Genomic DNA, 15,400 nt, shown 5'->3' on the forward strand with positions numbered 1-15,400 from the left:
ACTGTACTTTATTGTACTAAAGACATAACATACTCTTCTTAGAAGCAAAGACAAGAGAATGAATACAATGATACAAAGAAAACCCAAGAAGAACAAGCTTTCATTCAAGGGAGGAGTTTGCACACCTAGTTTTGAAACATTTGAAACAATTTATTCATAGTAACACTGAGTGATCATCAATTAATTGACTTGCAGGGAGGGATTTAAGGAGAGTAGAAAAGCATGGTCAATTTAACTTTAGCCTAAAAACTCCCACATTTATAGTGTAATCAAAGAGAATGGGAAATGAATGAAAACGTGTGTCTGATAATGTAACTCCCCAGAAAACTGGTAACCATGTAGAATAGGGGAGCAATCACTTTAAATGAGCACCTTCATGGAATAACCATTCCTTTATCCTGTCAGTACCTATGTCTAATTAAAGAAAAAAAAAAAAAGGGGGGGGGGGTGAAACCAGCCACAACTTTTAATTCCTGACCCTTCTACTAAAGCTCACCTTCATTTGCAATTCCTCATTAATGAATTTTCCTAAGAATAAAATTAGTATAGTATCCATCCAGAAATGAACACCCTGTAAATCTGATGGAAAAGGTTAATGCTGAACCTACTATGCCCAAAGTACTTTTCAGCAAGCTGATGAAAACCCATGCTGCATATACTCCTATGCCACTGAAGGTGACCATAGTCAGAATAAAACCAAACCTAAGTTCACAAAGCTCCTTTAGAGTTTGAGTATATGAAACTTCTGGTCTGTACAGAGAAAGGACAGATGGATCCTGTTATCATCCTGAGAGACACCGTTCAAGTATGGATTGATATGTCAGTGAGCAAGAGAACAAGCACGATAAAAAAGAAGTGACAGAAGCTTAGGGAGATGACACCTTAGCACAGCAAAGCAGCTGTGGATCCCAGATTATACATGGGAAAATTATTGCTTGAAGTTGAGATCTCCTAAAGTCCGAAGATAAAGAAAGCATTAATATAAATTAGACCTCATTATCTTCTAACACTGATTAACTTGTCTATTTATGATTAAATGCAACATAATGATGACTTCCCCAGTATGGAACACCTTCCAACAGATGATGAACAGCAGGATCCAGGTAGAAGGTCTGGCATGGGTTGTAACATTGCTAATATAATGATATCTCATCATAGTTTATCTCAACTCAAAAGATAAGTCAGGAGAGAGCTATTTTAGCTCAGAAGAATACCAATTCAGATAAGTACAAAGAAAAAATATTGTAGACACAGAACAAATGCAATTCAAGAAACCCCACCTGAGGAAAGATAAGATGGAAACTATGGTAGCCATGGGTAAAATGTCATGTTCCAGGCTATCAAGGACTATTGATAAAAATCTCAAATTTGAAGCCTGTATCAGTAAGTTTACATACTGAGTCTGATCAATTTTTGCTAACCGGGAAAAATAGAGGGGAAAAAAGAGATATTTCTTCCATCTTTTGCAATATAGATCCAAAGGATGCACAATTAATAACTAGTATACATGCTCTTAACTATAGAAGCCTAGAACTAACTACCCAACAGGACTAAAACAACTCCATATTAAACAAACACACACACCAGAATCTCTTCCTGTTTTACTGACTGTGTCCCTTTACAGCAAGGAAAGGGAAAAAAGCCTGCAGAACAGCTGGAATCACTGCAGCACACTCAGAGCTGGCCTCATATAAATTTACTTCTTGGCTCAAAAACCAAGAAACACTTTCCATCTTAGTTTTTCCTACTTTCTTTCAGCATAAGGAAAACAAAAGAGGAAATCTTGAACAACATTAACTCTCCTTTTAAAATGCAAAGGTTTTATAAAACAAATAAATGTTAGCAGGTATAAATAGGAAATATAATCTGAAGATGTCAGCTTCACTTCAAGGATCCAAGCAAGCTGGATAAGCACAGATGAACTTCCAAACTGAGAAATCTGAAGGCTACGTACATGAGAAACCTCTCCCAGCTAATTAGACCAACAGAAACTTACTAAGAAGAAAGCTTCTATGTAAAGAGGAGATTGTGAAGTGACAAAAAAACAAAACCCCAACAACCCAAACCTCTTTTGTAAAGAATACCACTATAGATAGCCTGAACACAACTCTGTTGCAAAGAGAACTTGCGTTTTGACCAGTGAAGTACTTTTACCCATAGTCTTCAAGGAAACTTAATGTCTGTCTTATACCAGAAGAAAAAGAAAACAAGATTTATTTTACAGAATATATCAAAAAAAGACTGAGCTCATACAAAAACATAAGGCAACTGATATCAAATTTCACTCTCAAAAGATGAAGTGGGGGTAGCAGTAAAAGGAATATAATAAAAATTTTGGATGTGTTTTATTTCATTATATATTTATTTAATTGCATTTTTTGCTACTTTTGCTGAAGTGACAACAGAAATGAAGCTACTCTAGTTATAGGCAAGTAAATCAGGTGGAGCTTAAGCACATTACCATGCTATCCACTATTTCACACTTTGATACACGAGGTAGCACTGCTTCATGTGACTGATATGTGACAGTACCAAAGATAGGAGCAATCAGTGACTTTGGTAGCCATTTTTCTCAAAAGAAGTTAAAATGATGGCTATCCAGACAAATAACAGAAGCCATCTCAGAGAGAAGCTAGGGGCAAGTTAGCAACCACAAGGAATTAAAACAAGTCATAAAAGCATGACATAACAGAAATCCAGACTACAGGAAAAGGACACAGAAGGGGTAAACACAGAGCCATAACTAGGGAAGAGTTTTACATTATATGGATGCAAAGGGTTTAGTTTTGGGGACTTTTTAGAGAAGCAATGCAACCAGGCATTACAAACAAGAAATCTGCCAGAGACTGAAAAAAATCACTGTATTTGCTAAATTCTATGTAACTTGCAACAGCATGACAGCTTTGTGGCTTGCTATGATTTGCCCATCTATTAGCAGATGGAATACTGTGTCAAAAGAGGTGCAATACACCATGGTAAAACCCAGATACTCAAAAAACTGATCACTTCTGCACAATATTTAGAAATGAGACATTCCCTTCCCAATATTAAAAGACAATTACACTATCATTACTTGTCAGATTTTAACTAAAGCTTTGGCCAAGTTCAAAAGGCTGAGTTAATTAAATAATACAGAAGTTACTTCCTGCTGATGCGCCAATATAAATGATGTTCTATCATAGATTTAAAGATCAATGTACATGTTAAATTTAAAAGGACTAGAGGGACATAATTTCCTCAAAATCCCAGTAATATAGAAGACTAAAAAAGAACATTTAGTAGATATAAACTCTTTTATTCCCTAACTGAAAACATTTCTACCATTCTCAGGCATGTCTGCCTTCACTAGAGCAAAACCATCCCAAAGAGAAAGTGTATCACAGAACTCTCTGCAATAAAACAACATGGTATCAAAAAGTCCCACAGCATATACTTAGGCTACTTACTATACTTCTTTACGAGATCCATGTTAACATTAGCTTTTTAACTCAAGGTAAATTTGTGAAGCCTCAAAATCGTATTTCACTAAGCTGTACTTAATATATGGAGAGAAGACAAAATAACAAATTCTGTAATGTATGAAGTAAACTTCGCTGTTTTCTTTAGAGACCTACAAAAATTAAAAATACCAGCAGCTTTCTGAAAAAATGATACTTTCTAGAGAGTCTTTTGTGGCTGGTTGTTTTTTTTTTTCCTACTGTTTTGAAGTGCAGGTGTGTATAATACCACAAAACTTCTTCAGACCGAATAAGGTTTATGTTGTTGAGAAAAGGTGGTGTTGTTTGTTTTGATTGCACAAAATTCAGACCCTTTGCTTTGGTTGCATTCCAAGTTAGAATCACTTTCTTCCCAAAACTGCAAATTTAAAAGATGTATGGCAAGATGCATCATTAAAGCCTATAGTACTGTATTTATCAGAAGATTACTCTTAAATCACAGATCAATTTATAAATTCTTAAGCTGTATACCACTGTTTATCTGTAATACTAAGAGTTAGTGATTTAATTAGAGCATTAATACTTAGATATATGAATTCCAAAGTTTAATTATTAGCTTGGGTTGAAGTTAAGAGCCAGCACAGGCACTTAATGAACCCTATACTGTAAAAGTTCCTGATAAACCTTTAAGACAAAAATAAGTTGCTGAGATCTTCTAAATTAAAAATATATCTTTAATAAAATGGCCCAAGTCAAAATACAAAATACTCTTACCCATGAATATAGAACACATCTCTTTAATGAAGAGTTAAGAAGCTCAGAGATGTGTTTTAAATCCAGATGGATACCTCATCATCAGAGACCTGAAAATGAAGCATGTTAAACAAGTCACACAATAACCAACTTCAGGAGTGTACACTCAAATGCTATACCTGAAACTCAAAAACTCACTAGATATCATAAATCCAAGAACACCAGAATTAATACACAATCACTAGTAGCTTTTTTAAGTGTCTGGTAAATAGGTACACATTCATTTTGGAAGACCACTAAAAATAACCCAAGTCTACAAACTTCTAAGGATGAAGGGTAGTTTGTGCCACAATACTAAAAGGTTTAGGGTAACTTTAAGGCACAATATAAGTACTCAAAAAATAACAACAACAAAACAAAAAGTTTTGAGGTTAGGTTTTAAACCTGTCAGTCTGAGAATCCCTGTACATGTCTTTTAACAGCAGTGTGCTGTTCCACACTGACAGATGGACTTCAATGGGAACTGACACTGCCTTTCGGGGAGAGAATGCCTGCCTGACAGCTTTATCCTATTCCTTGCCTTGACAGTAGGTAGAGGAGCTCAATTTCAAGAGTTTCTCTTTTAATCTGAAAGAGGCTTCAAAACATTACAAAGTTTAAGGGAAAATGTGCATGGGGGTGGGGTGGTTCTAGGGCCTCTGTGTAAAAGCCTCAAAGCACACAAATCTACTCTCTAACATTAAAAGACAGACAAAAAGTCTGTATATGAACTGATATTCTACACCAGTGTGTTTTTCCATTTCAAAAATATGATTATTGTGTCCAAGGCACCAAACATCCTCCAATTCCAATACAGAGATTCTTCTTTCCCTAAATATAGTTTTGTGATGCCAAACACCTTTGCAGAACTATTAATGCAGTTCAAACTTTAAACTTCATTAGAAGATAGCATAGAATCTATTACTGTATTGAGAATCAGATTTTAACACAATTATTTCCTCTCCCTACATCTTTGAATGCTGTAACATATGTGGAAGATACAAATTGGTTATAGCAGCTACCAAATCCTGCAATGTTCCAGAAAAAAAAAAAATTATCTGGCACTAATTTGGTACATAAATTACTACCTTTATCCTCCTTTTATTATTCAGTAAATTTCCAAGACTTATTCCAAGGTTGCTAAACTAAAATGTCTCTGCTCCGTAATAATGGGGACACTTAACGCAGAGAGGTATTTTTCTAAAATTCATATGAGGTAAGCATGTACCCAAACCCATATGTAGGGGAAAGTTGCTAAAATACATCCATCTTTGTTTACCATCTATGTGAAGGGATATGAATTTTGTATCAAAAAAGCAAGAAAACTTGCTCTAGATGTTCTGTTTTTCTATACTGGAAATCCCATAATACAAATAGAGCTCCTGGCATGCACAAGTCCTCTTCACATCCAGAAATTAGAATAGAGTTTGAAACTATTTAACTGTCTGGTTCTATGTAACATTTTAATCTATTTTTTTTGTTCCTAAATCTCTGCTTATTTGAAAGCTCTTTGTTGGCTAAATAAAGTCAAAGCATAAAGGTTTTACAATATGTACACTGAATAGAGGCATTCAAAAATTTATTATTTGAAAAAAGAAGAATTGAAAACTTGCTATCAAGTAATTTATCCTACCTGTAAGAGTTCAACAGTAAAAAAAGAAATCTAATTCACCTATATCTACCATATAAGACAAATGCTATTTAAAGTTCTGTTTTGGCTATCCAAAACACCTGTGTATCCTTCTTCAACTAGATTGTTCTTGAATCCTAAAAATAAAGAGGAAAAAAAGATGTTTCTTACTCTTTAGGACAGTGTCCACTTGCTTGAACAGCTTCCAATATGGAGACAATTGTGGAATACTTAAAAGTTTGAAAAATCCTACATTGAAAAGAAGAAAAAAAAAATAACTAGATATACATTCACCAGGTCTGCAATACATTATTCTAAATATGAAATACAACAAATATTTCAGACAGCAGAAGATTCACTAATGATTATACAAAGTACCAAAGAGAAATCCACACAAAAGGAACTTAGAGCTTTCATAAGTTCCAAAATGGGATCTACCTCTCCACAGATTCTCACATAAGTTATATTGCATGTGAACTTTTAAATACACATATATATACATATGTATCTGTTAAGTGTGATGTGTTAAAAAGATTATTCTGTAAAGATGCCTTCTTTGGGAGAAGGTCTTAATCCTTGCTTTTGAATCTTGAATTGGTAAAATTAACTGATATACAGTAAAAGTTACATTTTATTAAATAGATCCAGAACTGTGTTTGTTATAAGCATGCCTACATCCATACTGAACCATCTCAGAAAGTTTTTAAAAAAATTACCTTTCACAGTCCAACTAATACAGTATCTTCCTAAAATACTGAAAGAAAAACACACATTTCCCTAAGTACACGATTCCTTTATGTTCCTTGATGAATTTCTAAAGCATTACTATTACTAATAAAAACATGTGAACAACAGTATTTTGGCTATTTCTCTAAATATATGCAGGGAGGGCTCAGAGCAGGGACCAGGCTCTGCTCAGTGGTGCCCAGCAACAGGACAGGGGAACGAGCACTGATGCCCAGGAAGCTCCACCTGGACATGAGCAAGAACTTCTTTGCTGTGCAGTGCCCAAGTACTGAACAGATTGGCCAGAGGCTGTGGAGTCTCCCTCACTGGGGATATTCCAGAACTGTCTGGACACAATCCTGTGCCCTGTGCTCTGGGATGGCCCTGCCTGAGCTGGGTGGTTGGACGAGATACTGTGGTCCCTTCCAACCTGACCTATTCTGTGAATCTGTAATTCTTATTTTGGACACTAAACTACAGATTTTTATATACATCAGTGTAACAGGAAATAAACATTTCAATTAGTTGAGAATAGCTCCCTAAATTTCTGGGTTTAAAACATCATGTAAATTTTAATAAATCAGTTTAGTTTTACACAACATCCTTGTGTGCTTTTATGTCTTCAGTTTTGGCAAATACCTTTAGAAAATTTAACAGCAGTTGAAGACACTATTTTCACCTTTTTCACCTTTCTGCCAAAGGTTATTGCCTTCAATGCACACCTGCAGAACAAAACATGTAGGTGTGCATCTGCTGCTTCAGTATATAGTCTCCCAAATAAGTTTTAACTCTTCCTCTTGTTTGTTTAACAAACCCATTAGACTTTGCATTAAAATGGCAGAAGTGTATATACACCTTCTATTTTGTCATTTATATTTTGTGTACATTAATTGCAATAAAGGGACAATGATAATACAGAGAATAACATCTTAATCTGCTACTATTGATAGGGATCTAGAAAGATACCAAGAGGTTGGAATATCTTTTTGCAAAGAACAAAGTTCACCCCCAAGTCAGTTTATTTTAGTGAAAATAGCTGTTGAGAAGTTCAGGCATTTGGCCACCAGACTACTGAAGGAATCCATATTAGTAATGAGTACTGCTCTTATAACACTGCAATTTTGTTTCTCTAAAGTGTACCTGTGGAGATTCTCATAAATTTCAGGACTTCAGTGATTTCCTTCTTGTATTTCTAATACAGAAAACAAAAATTTCCCATGTTTTGTTTTAATACCACTACACCCAACTTTTTTCTTTTTAGCGTATCTGCATAAAATACAAATGTCTCTTTTGGAACTTTAGTTGTCAAAACAGTAACATATTCAGTGTAATGTATTTATAGTTTGCAGTTTACCTCTGATCACTAGAAAGAGTTACACAAACTTCCTTGTAAATTTAAAAAGAAAATCCTCTGGTGCTGCTGAGATTTCAGATGTAAGCATTACAGGCTTTCTATAGTTTTGTCATCAATTTCAGTGTTACATCTTAAAATAGACCTACAAAATATGTTTCTGGATTCTGGTATCTTTCCTCAGGAACATTTAGGCCATTTTAAGATTTAGAAAAACATTTGCATTAAAAGTCAGAAAAAAAACCTTTTCATTTTCACATGTGCCCTAAACCAAGATTTCATTACAAAACATCAGAGACAGAAGACTTCAGAGCACAGCCCTCTTTCAATTCACAATCTGATAATACACTATCTTCCAATAATTCTCATGTTCTAGCCTGATAAGCATCTTTGTGAACTACTGCAGGTTTATAACCTGGAAGTACCAACTAGAACAATGCAAAGGATTGTGCCTGTTTTACAGATTCCTATGGATCCTGATTGATGAGTACAGACAGCAGCTGTGAAGACTTGACATTGACAGAAATCTGCATTGGGAAAAAAAAGAGTACAATTTCAAGTCTTGACACTGCCAGATTAGGATGTGCTAGTACTTTACTGAACAAAACAGGTTCAGACATCCCACTCCACACCACATTTACTGGCATAAGGAGTTTCATCTATATCACAGGTCTGCCCCATTCAGAGGAAGGCTGCATACAAGTTTTCTGTTGTTTTGGTTTTTGGGGGTTTTTTTAACTGTATACAAGGAGATTTGATAAGAAAGTTTCCTAAAAGAGTTCCTCTCAGGCACATGTTAAGCGAGACACTCCAAGTTCGCAATTTATTCAGTATACTCTTCTTAAATTAGGAAATCAATTAAAACTAATAACTCAAGCAAAACATCATTTTTCATCTTGTCTCATGGTTTTCAGCACAGTCAGGATATATTCCTGAAAGAGACTCCAGACAACTTTTACTGTGATATCAATACTTTGGCACAAGAATCTGACAGTCAAAATGGACTTTAAAAAAAACTTCTCCAGTTAAATGGGACAATACTCTTCTGTTTATCAAGAGTACTTATGAATTAGTTCTTACAAACTTGCCTAAAAACCTGTCTGAAGCTAAACTTAAGTTTAGCTTCTGAAAAACAGCAAAAAAATACTTTGAACAACTACATGCTGAAACCAGCAACACCATATTACATGGACTCAAGCCCATTGTCGTACCTAACACTGTTTTTAACGTAGGTGGAAGCCATAACTACAGTAGCTTTACTACAGGGTAATTGAAAGCAAAAATATATTGTATTGAATTCTAGGATTTCCAATAACATATGGAATATCAGATGGGCAGACTTTCATGGCATTACATAAATGAAATATTTCTGAAGCTTAAAAGTTTCTTCATTAGGGTGTTCAGTATCAAATGTAATAAAACCATTTCTTTTCAAAAGCCATTTACAGAACAAATTTTGGAGGAATTCCTGAATTTTAGTGACCAGCATAAAAGAGTGAACAAACCTTTTATACTGCTCATGTGGCACAAGGAAAAGTGCCCAAGAAAACACTGCAGACGGAAACAATTTGGTAACCAGAGTTACATTTTCTAATATGACTCAGATAAAGAACAAAGTCAAAATTGCCATTTGTCTCCAGAAAAAGGATGGGAACATTTTTCCATCTTCCTGCAAATTCTAACTGTTGATTTAAGATTAAAACAAAAATATATCACTTACAAAGAGAAAGACACATGTACACTGCCAGCCTAAAGACATTAATATTTGGCAGCACCTGGGTAATCTGTATGAATGAACCTGAAGATTTCAACACATCTGCTTACTGACAGATGCCATACCTTACCAATGTATTTCTACTGAACTCTGACTTTAAAAAAAAATGCTTCCTACTTTGTAACATTTTTCTTGCAGCTTAGAAAGTGAATGTAATGTAAAGTCAGCACTGAAAGTGGAACTTGGATCCAAGGTGCTTCCAAAAGTAGCCTTTTACTTGATCACTAAAGCTCATGCTAAGAGGTAACAGAATATACATCTGAATTCTATTACATACACATTTTGAAAGTACTCCTAAGGTTCTAGTGTTTCTGAAGTCAAGGTAAATCTTCATTAACCACACCAAAATTATTGAGACTTGGTCTTCTGCAAGTTTTCAATGCTGCATTTACTCAAAAACATGGTCATTGTAAACCACATTATACATTTTCTTGTAACACTTCTAGAAAAAAAAATACTGCTTAAAAAAACGATCTCCCCTCCCTGAACTGCTGTAAATAAAAAGTCGTGTGTTCGGCCTGTTTGACTTTTGTCCAGCTCACTCTCACATTTATGAACTGGTCAGACAGATTAAATATGAGAATCTTGCTATTCCTTCAGCCAAAGCAAAAGCTGCAAATGCTTTTCAGTTGCTGTTTTATCAGCAAAATAATCACTTCCTAGTATTTTTCTTTTGCTGAAAGGGAAAGAGAATACTTCAACAATATAATAATGTTAACTATCAATTCTTGAAGGTTTGACTAAACAAAAAGCTGGTTTCTCCATCACCCATTCCTGTGTACACGGATACCCTGCGTTCCCAAGGCACCACTTCTGACTACAGAAAGAGCACTGGGAAATAGAATGAGGACACTATGGGAGCCCAAGTAAGTGTGAGATTTCAAAGTCTTCATTAAGCTTAAAGCTATATGGTTTGGTAGAGCCAAGACCATTAAAAGGACAACTCTGGATAGGTTGGTGGAAGAATATAAAGTATTGACAAAATTATATGGGCTAGGAAATAATCTGGGTGTGAAGGGTTACCAGACTTCAGTTAAACACAAAAATGTTTCAGCTGGATGATTTCTAAACACAAGTACCAAGCATTACTGAGAATTCAGTTCATATATAATGGTGGAAAGAAGGAGAATACTGCAATCCAGTGATGAATAGGATATGCCATTTGACTCCATCCTAAATTGTATGAAAAGTATCAAAGAAATATGATGATGCAGGTATTTGGGCACTTCTTTCTACGAGACTGATATAGAAGGAGAAAAAAGCACTGTAAAGAATCTGAACCCATAAAATATATAATTGTCCAGCTTACCTGTACTTCTGAAGTGTCTGAAGGATACATATACCATAAATATATGGAATATTTTTACTGTAAGATACATTAAAAAAACCCACCTTAAAACTAACCCTATAAACCAAGTGAGAACAAATGTTCATCTACTTACTTCATGGGTTCCACAAAAAAGGCAATTTTAACGCATGTCAATCTTTTGGGTTTAATCTGCCTGCATCATTAACTTATCTCACTCATAAAAGGAAACAAATGAAAATTCCCTGATTTAGGGTCTCTATAGTCTCTCAGTAGTGGTTCATGTCATACATCTTTTAGATGACACTAAGAATACTTTTTAAAAACCATACTCTGCTTTCATCAACATTTTTCCATGACTGAATTCTTGGACTAATCTTCAGGAGCATTTAGCACGAGCAGCTCATGTGAAATGAGAAGGTGCTGAGATTCCTCTAAATTCTTGAGGAACTGTAAGACTTTAAATTCCACTTCTTTTTACAGAAAAAATGATAGCCTTGCTCTGAGTGGCGTGAATTAGCATAGCTTCATCATGAAAAGCAGCATGAAGTTGTAGAAATAGAACTATTTGGTTAAATACAAACAAGCAAGTTAGCACAAGGTAAACTAGCACAGATGCACTGTAACTACTTAGGTGCCTGCCCTTGTCATCTTCTAAATGCAAAGTAAATTGATGCAGCTTACTCACTAACAGGGAAAAAAAAAAAAAAACTCCTTCATATTTATTTTAAGGTTAGAGAGTTCACAATGGCCATTAACCACAGAGCTGTTGATATCCAAGTTGACATCCTACTTTACTTCCCACTAACTTCTCCATGTGCCAAGGGCCTGGCACACTGATCCCTGAATAGGTTAACATTCAAAAACACGTGTATTAATTTTTGCTCTTTGGTTCACACAATCTGGGCATTGAAGTCCGTGGTACTTTGGAAGTCTCATCTGACAGATGCAGGAAGAATGAAAAAGTCATTATTAGTTACAGGTATAAGGTGCTGAAGGTGTGTAAAAACCTACTAAGTGCTACTCTTTCCTTAACAGTTCACAAAGTCTAAGATAGGAATAATCATTGATTTTAGAATATTTACCGTGTGAAACTAACAGAAAGTTGATCAGTGCAACAAGATGTTAAAATTCAGAGACAGGATAAAAATCCAGATTTTGCTCAAAAATTATGGAATATTAATATTCTGCCTTGAATTATAAACATATTTATAACTGCATGCAAATGATTACATGTAAAACAAGGTGAAATAATTTTTCTACCTCACACCTGCCAACTGGGAACTTGGTGTCGAATGATCCAGGTTTAAAAAGAGTTGCAACGATCTCTTAGGACTGACAGGCCTAGCTCTCCTGAGAGAGGAAGGTTACTCTTTAAGGCTACTTTTTAAAGTCTCAAGAAATACCCAAGAGAACTAGAAACCCTATCCTGCCACAGAAATTGTTACTCTGTCCCCCATGAGCATGAATTGTAACACAGAAGGGTTCAGCTGTTTTCAACATAATGGAGGGAGACCAAGCCGTATCATCCCACACTGATGAAGTTAAATGGCTTTCACGAACTGAAGGAAGTTCTCAGCTGCTAAAGATTCAAGGCACTTACGACACAACAGTGAGGAGAGCAAACCGTTTCTTGCAAACTGAAAGTGTATGCATCAACCTTGTTGTCACAAGTATCCAACAAAAAAGAGAGAATTCAGAATCCTTTCCACCTGGTTTTCGTCCCCGTTCACAAAAATTTGTGTGTAAAGAAGGAATGAAGAGGTTTTAACCTTTCACTGTGTTAAGCCTCATTGGGAAATGTGACATTTTCTCCACTTCACTAGAATAAAGATGCATGCCACCTATCCACCCAGTGCCATCTACCCACAGTACCGAGCTGGCCTCGGAATCCTAATCCTCTCCTTGTCATCCCCAGAGGAGGTCAGCTTGCAGCCCCTATCTGGGAAACGCCAGTCCATAAATTCCAGCCCTGCAGTTTGACAGCCAAATCCCCTTTTAAGCCTCCACCCATGCAGCAGGAGCCTGTGGCCATGCACCACCAGCTCTCTTCACCTCAGCAATCTTGCAGTCCAGGAGAGCAGACTGCATGCCCATCTCCATCTCTCCCAGACACACCTCACCTCGTGTCAACCCTCCCCTGCCATCTTCCTTTCCCCTGCTATCTTCCTTTCCCCTGCTCCCACGTTTCCTGGTGTGGTCGATCCAAGCCAGTGGGCTGCCAAACTCAGCTCCTCTTTTCCTTACTGCTTCGCTTGCCCTGGGAAATGATTTTAATTCCTCCCTCTGCCCACCTCTATTATCTTGTGTGATGAGAAGCCAGGTCTGCCATGCCCACTGTTCTGCCTGGAAGGGTCTGCATCCCTCCCCTGCCTCACAGTACCTTCCTAAACGACATAACGTGGCCGAGGACATTCTTGCCCTCCCTATCTTCCTCCACTCAACCCTTTTCTCTCGCTGCCACCTCCTCGGTGGGGGAGAGGGACACGCAGCCTTTTCCTCTGACTCCCCTAAGGAGACCAGCCCTCTTCCCTTCGCCCTGCCATCTTCTTACCTGGAAGAGGGCGGGACATTCAGGCTCTCCCCCCACCCCGCTACCCCGTGAAGGCCCAATTCCTCCCCTCAAACTTCGCCCCCACCCCCGGCCACCCCTGGGCGCCGTGGCGGGGCCGCGGGTGGCGGAGACCACATCCCTGGGCGCCCCCGCCACCTCCATCCTGCCCGCTCCACCCGCGCCGCCCCCGGGAAAAGCCTCGCCTCGCCGCCGCCCCCCTTCCTCCTCCCACCTCCGCCGGCGAGGTGCGAGGGGCCGGCGCGGAGCCCCGCGCCCGGCGGTGTCGGCGAGGGGCGGAAGCGGGCGGGGGCGGCGGCGGGGAGAGCCCGGGTGCCGAGCAGGCCGCGCCGCGCCGACCCCGGCGGCAGCAGGGGCGGGCAGGGCCGGCGGGGCCGTCCGGTGTCTCCGGCACCTGGACCGCGGCCTGCCCGTCCCTCCGCACGTACTCACCGCCCGGTTCGCCATTACGGAGCCGCCGCCGCTGCCCGGCAGGAGGCGACGATACCCCCGCGCCTGTGACAGCTCCGCGCCGGGGCGGCCGCGGGCGGGCGCGGCGGCTTCCCCTTCCCCCCCGCGGGGATTCCCCCCGTGTGTGTCCCCCCCCCCCGCCCCCCCCGGGAGCCGGCGGGCGAGGGCGGCACTCACCGTGCGGTGTCGCAGGCCGGCGGGCGGCGCGGGCGGTGCTCGGCGCTGTCCCCGCGCCTCTCCCCGCTCCTCCCCGCGGGCGCTGCGCGGGAGGGGCCCCGCGCGGGGGGGGGGGAGGAGGGGGGGGGGGGCGAAGTTTCACTCGCTCCGCGCCGCGACCCCACCGGCCCCAGCGAACCCGCGGGGACGGGCTGGGGGGCGCATTTGCATATTTGTCACCCCCGCGCTGATTGGCCGCCCGCGCGGGGGCCGCCGCCGCGCGCTGACACGGCGGCTCGGAGAGGGAGGGAGGGAGCGGCGTGAGGGGAGGAAGAGGCGGGCGGAGCGGGGACGGGGCGCGGGAAGGGGCGTGCGCGGGGCGGGGATGCGCGGGGGGCGGAGAGGGAGCCGGGAGCGTGCGAATTTCCTTCCCGAGACACCTTCGCCCTCCCGCCGCAGCCCCCACGGGAGGGGCCGCGCTGGTGGGGCGGGGGCGGGCGGCGCGGAGCCGATGAAATGGTGCGCGCGGCGGGCTGGGTATATCCAATATGGCCCCTGTGCCGGGAGAAGCCAATCCCGGGCGCGGTTACTCCAGAGGCTCCGGTGGAGGCCGGACCGGGATGCGGGGCAGGCCCGTGGGGGGAGCGGGGATTTTCCCTGGGAAAGGGAAACTTGGCGCTCCAGCGCGTTTTCGCGAGGCGCTCACGCAGCCGCTGTGGGCGCCCCGGCCGTGCCTCGGGAAGAACGCGCTCGGCAGCGGGAATGCCGCCTTCGCTCTAGGAAATCACGGGGGCGCGTTTGACACCGGCACTGGGGATGCTGCTTGTTAGCCAAGGCTCTCCCTCCCTTCCGGCAGAGCCTGTGGGCTGGCAGCTCAGTTCATCTGACCCACCAGGTCTTCCATTGAAAGCCAAGTGCTTGCAGGGAGAGCAAGGGGAATTCCCGCCTGTCAAAGGAAAAGGTGCATGCCAGGCAGGACGAGCGTAGCCTCAGGTACACCATATCAAGCCACTTAGGAATACATTTCTTGAGCATGCTAACAGGGCACATACATTCCAACAAAATTAACTTTAAGCTTTTTCTTTTACGTAATATTTTTCCAAACATATTTAAATTAAGCACATTTAACCTCAAGCATTGATTTCAGGATGAAAATTCAGAAGTAACCATTGCCAAAAACACTTCAATATTATCTGAAATAGCTTT

At 40.4% G+C, this 15,400-nt stretch overlaps 1 protein-coding gene across 6 annotated transcripts in view; it reads right to left on the bottom strand.

Annotated features, from left to right (window-relative positions):
* CHD9 (chromodomain helicase DNA binding protein 9) overlaps nucleotides 1-14,282 on the bottom strand; it is an 87,219-nt gene extending 72,937 nt beyond the window's left edge. For 5 of the 6 annotated variants that reach the window (XM_069027061.1, XM_069027057.1, XM_069027059.1 and 2 more), the window contains exons 1-3: nucleotides 14,216-14,282; nucleotides 6,031-6,108; nucleotides 4,212-4,300 (exon numbers count right to left, since the gene is read on the bottom strand). The gene's annotated coding sequence lies outside the window, so the exon portion shown is untranslated. Of the gene's footprint in view, nucleotides 1-4,211; nucleotides 4,301-6,030; nucleotides 6,109-14,020; nucleotides 14,041-14,215 lie in introns of those variants that run through there. The other variant, XM_069027056.1, reaches the window with a different exon arrangement.
* Between the last annotated feature and the right edge of the window lie 1,118 nt (nucleotides 14,283-15,400).

The sequence above is a fragment of the Aphelocoma coerulescens genome, chromosome 11, assembly GCF_041296385.1.
Source record: "Aphelocoma coerulescens isolate FSJ_1873_10779 chromosome 11, UR_Acoe_1.0, whole genome shotgun sequence".
Taxonomy (NCBI): Eukaryota; Metazoa; Chordata; class Aves; order Passeriformes; family Corvidae; genus Aphelocoma; species Aphelocoma coerulescens.